At 47.4% G+C, this 12,772-nt stretch overlaps 1 pseudogene; it reads right to left on the reverse strand.

Moving 5' to 3' along the window:
- Window positions 1–9,035: 9,035 nt before the first annotated feature.
- On the reverse strand, window positions 9,036–12,552 carry LOC136494317 (uncharacterized; annotated as a pseudogene).
- Window positions 12,553–12,772: the final 220 nt, after the last annotated feature.

The following is a 12,772-nucleotide window of genomic DNA, read 5'->3' on the forward strand; positions in this document are numbered from 1 at the left end:
ACATCAAGCCTAATGATGATGAAGATGATGTACAAGTGATCAATCCACCTTCTTCATCAAATGTGCTACAAGATGGTGATAAAGATGGGAGAGTAGAAAATGAAGACACTCATGTCTCCCATGAGTAAATAGTGACACAAGCACATGATGCTGATGCTCCACAACCTCCCCCTCAAGTGGTTGATAGAAGAAATACACCTCTACTACAAGCTCATCCATAAGATCTCATCATAGGGAGTTCATCAAAGGGAGTAATGACTCGCTCTCAAAAGCTTGCTTCGTTTATTGAACATCACTCTTTTGTCTCTTGCTTTGAGCCTATTAAGGTAGAAGAAGCTCTTCAAGATCTAGATTGGATAAATGCCATGCATAAAGAGTTAAACAACTTCACCCATAATGAAGTTTGGACTCTTGAAGAGCGACCACAAGGTACAAGAGTCATTGGAACAAAGTGGGTGTTCCACATAAAGCAAGATGATCAAGATGTTGTTGTGAGGAACAAGGTAAGACTAGTTGCAAAGGGGTTCTCTCAAGTTGAAGTGTTGGATTTTGGAGAGACCTTTGCACCGGTTGCAAGACTAGAAGCCATTCATATCCTCCTTGTATATGCATCACATCATGAAATGAAACTATATCAAATGGAAGTGAAAAATGCATTTTTAAATGGCTTTATTAATGAACTAGTCTATGTTAATCAACCTCCTAGGTTTAAAGACCCTAGATATCCTATTCATGTTTATAGGTTGTCCAAGGCGCTATATGGGCTTAAGCAAGCCCCTAGAGCTTGGTATGAGCGTCTTTGGGACTTCCTTATTGAGAAGGGCTTCACCATTGAGAAGGTCGACACCACACTATTTACCAAGAAGCTTGATGGATATATCTTCATTTGTCATGTGTATGTTGATGATATCATATTTGGATCATCAAATGAAGATTCTTGCAAAGAGTTTGGTGAATTGATGTCGAAGGAGTTTAAGATGTTAATAATTGGAGAGCTTACATTCTTTCTTGGTTTTCAAGTCAAGCAAATGAGAGAAGAGATTTTCATCTCTCAAGAGAAATATACAAATGATCTTCTCAAGAGATTCAAGATGGATGAATGTAAGCCAATCAAGACACCAATGCCATCAAATAGACATCTTGACCTAGATGAGAGAGGTAACACGGTTGATCAAACTCTCTACCGCTCTATGATTGGTAGCTTGTTATATTTAACCGCATCTAGGCCCAACATCATGTTTAGTGTGTGTATGTGTGCTAGATTTCAAGTTAATCCTAAGAAAACTCATTTGATTGCCATTAAAAGAATCCTTAGGTATCTTAAGCACACACCAAGCATTGGCCTTTGGTATCCTAAGGAGCTATATTTGAATTAGTTGGCTATTTCGATTCGGATTATGCCGGTTGCAAAGTTAATAGAAAAAGCACATCCGGAGGGTGCCATTTGCTTGGTAGATCACTTGTGTCTTGGTCCTCCAAGAAACAAAATAGTGTGGCCTTGTCCACCACCGAAGCGGAATACATTGCTGCGGGTGCTTGTTGTGTACAAATACTTTACATGAAGCAAATTTTGCTAGACTATGGTGTAGTTCTAGAAAAGGTACCTCTTTTGTCCTCCAAGAAATATGTTTAATCTTTGGTAATGCATATAGGGCTTGTCTAACATGGTTAAAATAACCGTCGAAAAGCATGTGAAGAAGCTTAACCTTGGATCAAACTTGACAAGCAACTAGAATTACTTTCAAGTATTGCATTGCATATGCATGAATATTGTTTTGTCGTTTATTTTTAATATTTCTCTTCAATCACCCTTTTATTGCCTATTTTATTAAAAAGAATTATAGCCTAAGGCAAAATACTTTGAAAAATTTTAGGGTTTGAGAGAGGTCACTCACATCAGTCCCAATTGGTGTTTATTTGGATATTATTAAAGTTGGGACTTGATTGGGAACAAGCAGCACGAAGGAACTTTGAAGATTTGCTAGAAAAGAGTGACCGGACGCTGCACCAGACTCTGAAGTCCAGCGTTGGGTCAGTTCACAGGAGGTGAACCGATGCTTCAATGGAGTGACCGGACTCTACTGTTCAGCGTCCGGTCAGATGGCGTTCCTGCGTCCGGTCGAGCGAAGACGATGAAGACAGGATCGACCGGACTCTAGGTGCGTCCAGTCAATGGTGATCGGACACGTCCGGTTGTGACTCCAGGGGATTTGGACCTCTTTGGAGTCGACTGGACTCTAGGTGGCAGCGTTCGGTCATTACCATCGAAGCATCTAGTTAGTAGAAATCATGCGGGATTCCAACTCTTTTCTCTGTTGCCTTTTCTATCATGAGTGGGCCACCATATAACATCACGCCGCCGTGACCTAATCTCGTACCTTGTGCCGACATCACCATAGCTCGTGCCCTAGTTGCCGTCGCATCCACACCCGCGCCGTGCTCCACGCTTGAGCTCGCCATTTCCTGCGCCCGCACCTCTACGCCACTCCCGCATAGCCACGCCAGCACCGCCACCGCGCCCCATGATGCCATCCCTGTGCCAAAGCAGCGCCACCACACCAGCCACCTCTGCTCCACGCCACCGCTGTGCCCATGCCCTAGCATCTCCCACATCAGCGCAACCACCAGAGCCTCACCGGTGCCCTAGCACATTGCTCACCACGCATCTTCACCGCATTGCACCGCCGATTCACATCACATTGCCTCTTCGGAACCCTAACCCTAGGTGTCTTCTCGGTGGTGCCCTCGTGTTCCGTTCCTCTGCTCTTCGAATCACCAGTTCGTCAGGTAGCAAGCCCTCGACTCTAATTTTGTATCTAATCACTTGCTTCTTAGGGTTTCGTATCTCTAGATATATATTGAAATTATTCATATATTTGATCTATTCTAACGTGCAGCGAGTCGGTGTTTCTGAGGTCTCATTGGCAGTTGTCAGTCAACTCAGGGCCAAGCTCATGAGTATGGATCGAGGCCAAGCCTCAGAAGTGTCTATTGGCAGTTGATTCTTGTCAGTGCAATTGTTCTTTTTAGCTCCATCAGATGGCTCATGTCAAGAATGTTGGAGGTGGTCCCGTTTATGAGGATCCGAGGCCCCCGCCTTGCCTGCCTTCTGAGGCAAAAGGGAAGGTGATGAAGAAGCTTGCAATGAAGAAGCGCAAGTATCCAGATGCTGACATAGAGAGAGCAGTAGCAGTTGCAGCCGTCGTAGACCATGTAGAGAGAGGAGGTGCTCGGAGTGGTGTTGTCATTGCAGATCAGCTTTCACCAGCTCAGAGGGCTGTTGTCCAGGAGGTTGAGCATCATCATGGTGGTCCAACTAGGATAGCCATGGTTGGAGGACGACATGTCGCTATTGATGAGAGTCAGCCTTAGGGGGAGTCACAGCAGCAGGCACAACAGACAGTGCAGACTCAGGAGGGAGTGCAGTTAGAGGAGATAGAGCAGGCACCTCAGCCATAGTTATGCCACTCTGGTCGTACTTGTACCCAGGTGACACCGAGGCTAGAGACACAGAGGAGGGGTTCTCATCCACCTCCTAGACCATAGGGTCCGCCTCCAGTGACTCATCTGGATTTGAGGGCCACCATGGCCAAGAAGGTGCAACAGCTCAGGTTCGTTCAGTTCGAGGAGTGGTTTTTGCCTAGGAGGGATGAGCGTGCATCAGAGGGCTTCTACACACCACTACAGGAAGATTTTTATAATACATATCTTAACAGTGGGCACAGCATTCAGGTCTCAAAGGGTGTGCAACATTGAGTCCATTGTAGCAGCAGCAGGAGAGCAGATTCACCCTTATCTATCCTACTTGCCAGGGCTGATAGATTTACTTGGACGGACATGCAGCTATGTACCATCATGGGTCCGTGAGTTCTATGCTACACTTTGGATTGACCCACAGCACAGATTCATTCGCTTTGCATTCAGAGGGTCAGGGAGATTCTCAGGCTTCAGGAACAACCCGTCTAGCTACATGAGGTTTGCTATGGTCAGACAATGCCTCCTAGACACCCTCATGGTGGTAAGGTGCCTCCTACTAATTTGGTCCGCCATTGCTTCATAGAGCCATTCGACGAAGGGTCGAGCAGGACACCCAATGACCTCACTCCTATAGCTAGAGTGCTTGATGCTATCATGAGGAGGACCTTGCTTCCGAGGATAGGATATCGCAAGGGGTTGACTCGCATTCAGTTATGACTACTGAATGCCCTGATGTATCAGATTGTCTTTGATATTTGTGATCTCTTACTATCAGAGATAGAGGATACTATTGTAGAGGGGTTCAGAGATCACCGACAGTTGCCCTATGCTCACTGGATTACATTCTTGATTCATAGAGCAGTTACAGTGAGGCCACCTAAGATGCTAGCAGAGTACAGTGGTGCTACTACAGAGTTTCCTGCCTATAACATGACTCAGATGCTCCGCCACAGTGCAGTGAGGACACCTAGCTAGCCACGCCGTAGTCCAGAGGTGCTAGAGATTGTAGCCTAGGAGGATGAGACTATCAGGGGCATTACAGCTACAGAGGAGCAGCAGCTTGATGCTCAGCAGGAGGGGATGGTCAAGAGCGACCCTAGTGATAATTCTGATGATGAATACCAGGATATCCCTCAGATGCCTCCACGACGACATGACCATGAGGCCAGTAGCTCTAGTTTAGCTCCACCTACACCACAGATAGACCCCGCTCTACTTGCTATACTTGAGTGGATGAGGCAGGATCAGGCTCGCTAGGTCTAGGAGACCGTTGCTACATTTGCACAGTTTCAAACCAGGTAGGATGAGTTTTAGCAACAGCAGCAGGCAATCCAGCAGTAGCAGCATGCTATATAACAGCAGCAGCAGGCCATGCATGAGCAACAACTTCTCATGCAGCAGCAGTTACTCAGGTTTGTGCAGCATGTTGTGACAACTATTGGGGCTCCACCGCCACAGCCTTTACCCTAGATTGGTCAGCCTACCACCACTTCTATGACTCTAGCTTTATAGCCCAGTGGGCTTTAGAGTCAGGGACAGCCAACGACATAGTTTCTTTCACCTATAGAGCAGGTGTCCTAGTGGTTTGCATCGCTAGTGCCAGCCCCGTAGTTCACACCTCTATAGATGGGCTTCACATTGGCTCAGTCTTCCTCGCTGCTTGTGCCAGATACTACAGTCTCTAGGAGCCTTGGTGCTACCTTTAGTGAGTTGACAGGGCAGCCTACTCCGCCATATCTATATGTCCTAGATCCTTCCACAGTTGCACCTATTACAGGGACTACAGAAACGCTCCCTTCTTTAGTTGCATCATCAGAGCTGCCTGCCATGGTCATACCTATAGAGTCACAGGCCGCACTAGTCCCTAATTCGACCCAGACCACTTCAGCGTCGCTTCCAGCTATAGAGGGTCATACAACTTAGAGCTCAGGATCAGATGATGATGGCACACAGTTCCAGCTCGCTCCTCACACCTCAGCGCCCGACTCGTCCACTGTAGCCCCGCCGACCAACCCTTAGGTTTTGGTGTTTGACGCCAAAGGGGGAGAGGGATCGAGTATGTTAGACTTAGGGGGAGCGATTCTTTTAGGGGGAGATTATCTATTATATTTGGTTTTTATATGTGATACACTATTATGCATTCATGTGTTTACTTTCATGCATCGAACTATATTTATGTGATAGTGATATCTACGTGATCATGATATTTATGTGATATGTGACATGTGTGCTCTCTACTTTGAATTATTTATATGTCATATCACTTGTGTTATGCTCATTTGCTTTGCTTCCGCGTTTTACTCCGATGCAAATGAGCTTTATTACTTGTCCTCATGCTTATTTCATATCTATCGAGTACATCATGTTGGCTTGGGTCATATAAGCTTGCCTAACTCTTTTGTTCTTATTGTCAAAAGCTTATATGAACCAAGCATGTTAAAAACCTCATCTCTTTTACATACTCGAGGTGGTATTGTCATCAATCACCAAAAAGGGGGAGATTGAAAGCATCTAGGCCCCAAGTTAGGTTTCGGTGATTAATGACAATACAAGATTACTGTGACTAACATGTGTTTTGTAGATGCAATTAAGTTAGATCATGGTAATGGCAACTGATTGGGCAATCATGGTTGTCATGCCCCTACGATGGAAATTGTTTCGGTTTTCAAAGAATGGACGACAAGGTTAAGGATGGACTAGTTCTAAGTGTCGTTTGGAGTTGAAGAGACACTTAGAGTAGTTTAGGACTTTGTTTTTCCTTTGGTCGTACTATTAAGGGGGGTATGGACGGGTAGCTTGACCTAGGTGAGTCTAGTGGGTTAAGTGTGGTGCACACTTGTCAAATCTAGCACTAGGTAGCTCCTAAAAAGCCCTTAGATCAATTAGAGCAAACTTCTTTCACATATAATTGCGAGATGGAAGTGAATGGAGGGTCAAATGTTGACTATACATGGGTTCCAGGTGTGACCGAACGCTGGCGCAAAGTTCCGGTCAGTTCATTTGATCGAGGTGAAGTCGTCTGGTGCGATCGGACGCTGAGAGGTGAGCATCCAGACGCTGGGTGCCAGTGTCTGGTCGACTCCAGTAAGGTTCCAGAGAGCGGTTTTTGTGACCGAACGCATCTGGTCAGTGCTGACCAGACACTGCTCAGTGTCCTAGTCACCACTTAACCACTCGGCTTTGGGGTGAACTAACCAGAGCGTCCGATCAACTTGACCGAAGCGTTCGATCACCCCGTAGAGGCACATAACGATTCGTTTTGAATGAGGGATTATAAATACTTCCTTTATTCACTCAAGGGATCACTTTTTGCTCATTCCAACAGCTGAGAAACACCCTTGAGAGTGCCAAGAAGAGCAAGGTCCTAGTGAGGTGATTGAGATTTGAGAATCCAAGAGAGAGACCTCATTAGTGAAAGCAAGAGTAGCAAAGTGTGCATCCACCCTTCTCATTAGGCTTGTCGTGGTCAAGTGAGAGTTTGTGCTTGTTACTCTTGGTGATCGCCATCACCTAGACGGCTTGGTGGTGATTGGGAGCTTGGTGATCATCCGACAGAGCTTGTGAATGACCGAACTCAAGTTGTGAGCGGTTGTGGGTGATTCACCATGACAGAGTGTCAAAGAATTAACCCGTAGAGAGCACTTGATCCTTGCGCGGATCAAGGTGGAGCTACATCCTTGCGCGGGTGCTCCAACGAGGACTAGTGGGGAGTGGTGACTCTCCGATACCTCGGCAAAACATCGCCGCGTTCCTCCTTCTCTCTTTACTTTGAGCATTTACTTGGAGCAATTCAATTTTTGTCTTTATATTCATAGAATTGTCATGCTAGAGTAGGATTGGAACTTAGGTTGCAAGACTTTTTGTGTGGTAGAACATTATAAACACTTTCTAGGCACAAGAGGTGAAGTGAGCTAACCGTATGGTTTAATTATTGCAAAGAAATTTAGAATTAGCCAAATTCACCCCTCTCTTGGGCATGTTGATCCTTTCAAGTACCTGAAACTAACCATCCAACATATGCACAGGTAGCAGATGATCTGCAAAATAAACGCTCGAGTAGTTATAGTTTAGATTTGTAAAACTATATAAACCTTGGAGTTGGGCTGCAGGCATATTTGTAGGTGAAATAGAGGCTAGCAAAAGAGGTTAGGAAAACAATAGGCAGTAACCATATCTCATAGCGGTATTCCATCAAGCAAATGGTATGCAACTCATATAGAATCATTCACCTAGCTGAGATACAAGATGGCATGGTCATGTCAGCACAGGTCAAAGAAATTGTACAGGTCGGTCAAAGAACACCCTTGCAGATGAAATACAGGTTAGCAAAACGAAAGGTACAAACCACATATCACATGGGCATTCCATCGAGCACATGTTATGCAACTCTTATACATCGACATTTCATTGAACACACGTTATGCAACTCCTACAGAGTCATTCACATCTAGCTGCAAATACAAGATGCCATGCTCATCTCAAACTCAGGTCAAACAAACTGTAGAGGTTGGTCAAAGAACACCAAATCCGAAAAAAACCTAACACGCCATATATGTTGCCTCCAAGAATAAAATGTATAATCAAAGCAGCTAGAAACAACAGCTGCCCATCCATCCATACCTGTTGTGTGGCCTTTTGTGCAGTTGGAGAAACTGAAGAGGGGATGACTAGGTGGATCGCTGCCATGGGGCATGGGTGTGCAGCCGAGGGGGCATGGGTGCGCAGCCGCGACCAGCACGCGCCGGTGGCCCTCCTGGCAAACGGTGCCAGCGGCGGCTTCGCAGCGGAAGCAGAGCATGTTGGGCATCAGCTCCTGCTAGCGAGTGGCGCCGGCGGCCCAGGTACTATGCACCACCGCCGAGGGGCCCTGTATGCCACCGCCTAAAACCCTAGCCCTAGCAGAGGCAAGGCAATGAATCCGGTAAAGACAAAACAAAAATTAGACAACAAATAAATCACGAACTGAGGAGGATTGTAGATGAGACTGACACTGTGGAGAAGGCGGAGCAACGGAGCCGACGATCGGAAGAGGCGGTGCTGGCGATGGAGAGGGGCGGCGCTACGAAGACGGAGCGGCGACGCGGGCGCTGGCTCCTGCCAGCACACATCGCGGGGAGGAGGTTGTGGCTAGGCCCGTCTGGCGCGCCGCAGCGAGGAGGGATGGGGGAGGGGAGGCGGCGGAGGCGGGAGAAGCGCAGGGAAGAGTACGACGGGTGGGAGGCGACGGGCTCCTCGTAAGCTGACAAGAGGATAAGGACACATTTTTTTTACGATGGGAAGGAGGTTCAATCCACTCCGTGAATTCAGGATCAGACGTTGTAAATTTTTTTTTTTCTGTCGTGGACAGGCTAGGAGACCGCCAAAGCAAAGTGCTTTGATAAGAGTATAGATGCATAAATAGTTTAATCTTTGACTACGTTGTAGAAATTTTCCTATTCTGAAAATACAGCGTTGAGTGGTTGGACACAGCATTGGGTAAAAATTTCTGTCAAAAATTCTTCAGCAACTGTCAAAAGGTCAGCATCTAGCATCCATAGGAAAGAACAATAGATGTCATATAGTTACAAAAGCAAGAATTCTTGTTATTGTTATTAACTACTAAACAGCAGTGTATTTTATACCACCTCTGAAATGAACCTAGTACAACGTACATCATACAGTTGTTTTCTTTCCCAACTCTTCACACTTGTCCTCATAATAATGCTATAGTTCTAATCTAACCAGCTGGCTCTAACCCGCGGCGACTGCAGCAACACAAGTACGTCCGGTCTGCTTACATACACTTCTTTGTCTCGCTGGATCTTTCCGTCCATTTCCTTTTTCGGAATGTTCAGGATCTATTTTCTCAACTGACCTAATATGAGCACACCACCTTATCTGCAGCATGAGGATATCCAGACTGATGAACAACTAGCCAAAGCATTCTGTCCTCTGCAGTGCATTGCTACAAAAATACTGTTTAGGGCACTTCCACGCATAGTTTTGCTACATCATAAGCATGGCTTTGCTCTACGGTGACCAGCTCCATCCACCTACCGCCTTCCTGGCCCTGCAAACCTTCTCGGCCGTGCCGAATATGACGGCCTTGGTCAATAATCCACCTGTCAAAGGTGCAAGCCAGGGCGACGGCACCACCTATCATGAGGACCTTGGGTATGTTGTTTGTCCAGTGCTTTGGCTTCTCAACCTCTGTGTTGTTGTTGGATGAACTGGCCTCTGTGTTGTCTTCTGTGATGAGCTCATCCGCATTGAACCTGGTGGTAACATGTGCCATGGCAGCACATTTCGAAATAGGCTCTCCAGCGGTCCTTGCAACTTGGTATGCCCGAAGGCCAGGCTCTATCCTTTTGACGCAGCCCCACATCCCCTGCCGGACACCAAGCTTCGCAATCTCCCATGGAATCCCCATATCTTCATGATGGAATAAGAGCACCTCACATGCAGTCATTGCACCATCGCCTTTTATTGATTCAACTGATAGATAAAATAGGGACAAGTTGAGTTCATGCCCTTGAGTTTTTTGATATCCTACGAAGATTGCAAATAACTGTGATGTAACTAATATAGTACCTGGACGGATGCACCAGCTGGAGTAGTACAAGTCCACACGACGAGGTTTGTTTTGTCTTGGAACAGAGGGACGAGGCACACCCTGAAAAAATGTCATTTGAGGTTTAATCACCTTGTTTAACCTAGTTACTGCTACCTATAAATTGAGATGACAAAACATGCCCATACAAAATTCTAGAGAGAACAAAGGAAATGCCAAAAAGAATTTCTAGTGCTTTTTCCAGTAAGCAGTAGGTGGAGGACAGAAAGAATAGCTTACACTCAACTATAAATTCACAAAAAATAAAACCATGGCATTTTTTTATGTGCGCCTATAGTACTGTAATCTGTGGGCAAAAGCAGAGCACTGTAAAGTGATTCTTTCCTTTTTATTCAGAACATAAAGATCAGGAGTGTAGTTTAGCGATTTTCCTAGTGGGACAAGCATCTCAACCACTGGTGTGGAATGGTTTGGGAACATAGGATAGCCTAGATACCAAGGCTCACAGAAATTGTGCCCCCTACTGCAAATGATTATGCAGCTTAGATACAAAGCACTGACAACATAGAAGTGACGCCTTAATGCAACTCAACTCCAAGAAGCATCATTGCACTATGATGCAGTTCCAGCTCAAAGTCATTACTGAGTACAAGGATAGCTAAACATGGGCGTCAACACAATCATAGCACAGGCAGCAGAAATTAGTTTATACTTATAAGCTATACCTTGGTCACACAGTAAAACGTCTTTCCAGATGCCCATATCCTGCGACCTATGATGTACTCCCTGTCGCTGCAGAAGAACGGGAACTGCACACGAGAAACACCCATCAATTATAAGCAACCTGCCATGGTTTGAACTCAACAATCACCAGGAGAGATGATGCGAAACACTCACCTTCCTGACCCACCGGACAACCAAGGTTCCAGTCTTGGTGCACTCCTCCAGTGTCTCGTGCTGAAGAAGCATGTCATCCCAGCTGTTCTTAATCCGGAACTCATCGTCCCAGAAGAAATCTCTCACAACCTCTGGTGACGCATCCTCAAAGATAGTGCTACTGCGATACTGTGGTGGACCATTCTGGATTGAAGCAAACACAGAAATAATTCAATTCAAAGCTATTTCATCTTGCATACACCTACCTAATACAGTAACCCATACATATATCTACTAAATAGTTTGTCTACCATCAAATAAATTGTTTGCAGACAATTATTCAGTTCGAAACTTAGTCAACCCCATATACCATCCTAACAAGTCTTGAACCCCATATATCTAAAATTTAGTCCTAAACAGTTTGCAGACAATTATTCAGTTGTAAACTCATTCAAGTCTCTCTAGCCATTTAATTTAACGATGATGATGAAAAAAAAGACTGCTACATACCGGTGGGTCTCTCCTCCAGGCTTGGTACCTCATGGTCGGCAAGGTGCGGTCCATCATGTGAATCCACGACGGGCCACCGTCCTTCTCCTCGACGAGCCGCCAAAGGTGCATCAAGTCGCCGGTGTTGACCGCCAGCTGCTCGTCCTCGGGCGCCGCCGCAGGAGCCAGCACAGTCCTGCAGACATGGCATCAGCGCAGCAAATCTATTAGACAGACAATTCAGGGAAAAATCACAGGGACTCGCGCATCCAGCGAACGAACGAACGAACGCCTCACCTCGGCACGACGGCGGCCGCCTCGTTGCGAGAGACCACCGCGGTGGCGGTGGCGGTGGGGCGCGCCGGAGGAGGCGGCGCAGGGAGCTGCGCCGCCGCCTGCTGCTGGGCGCTGTCGTCACCGACGACGAACCCCGACCACCTCGGGCGCCACGCCCAGCCGATGAGGAGGCCGACGAGCGCGGCGAGCCAGAGCGGCGCCGCCAGCGCGGCGAGCTGCAGGGCGGCGCCGCCGAGGGTCTGCTGGCGGAAGATCCCCATCAATAGATCGAGGAGAGCCGACATCTCTCTGTTCGGTAACTGAAATCCGCAGAAAAGATCCGATCTTTCACCACGGAATCCTCGCCAAAACGCGTTGTATTCGCCGCGACAACTCACCCACAGAATCGATTCCGGCGAACGGAAGGATAATAATACTGGTAGCCGAGAAGAGTTTTTGGGTATAGGATTGGGACTCTGCAGCCACACCAAAATCTCTCTCGTCAGTGGGCCGGTAATGGGGGAACGAGGTAGCAGTGATGAGTGACGAGAAAGAAACGAAGGGAGGAGAGGCCCTGCCCCGGCTCGGCGCAAGCAGAAGCGGGGAGCTGATGGAAAAATCGTGTGGGAAAAATCCAGACGAGCGAGATCGAGAGAGGTGTGGAGGGAAGGCGCGGAACGTGTGGCTGAGGAGAGGCGGGGGGTGCGTGGGGGATAAGGATTGGAGTCCTCTGGCCTCGGGCCGCGCCAACACGAAAACAGGCGATATTTTGCAGCAGCAGGAAAAAGAAAAAGGAATCGGGAGGAAGAAGACAAGCCCAGGGGAGAAGCAGAGAAGGGGGGATTGGTGTGGTGGTGGCGATCGCGAGGCGGGGGGTATCAGCGGGTGCGGGCGGAGTATATATACAGCTCTCCTTCCTCTGGTCAGGTACTCAGGTCAGGTGGGCCTGGACGGAGCTGCTGGACTGTGTCTCGGCTGTGGGTGGAGTCGCGAGGTCCTCGTGTTTTTTCTGCGGTGGACGGTGGTCGCTGGTCCGGGGTCACTCGGTTTCGTCAGCTCCCTCGCTCGTTTTCCTTGCTGGCAGCAGCGGGGGCCGGAGCGCCG

Source organism: Miscanthus floridulus, chromosome 11 (assembly GCF_019320115.1).
Source record: "Miscanthus floridulus cultivar M001 chromosome 11, ASM1932011v1, whole genome shotgun sequence".
NCBI lineage: Eukaryota > Viridiplantae > Streptophyta > Magnoliopsida > Poales > Poaceae > Miscanthus > Miscanthus floridulus.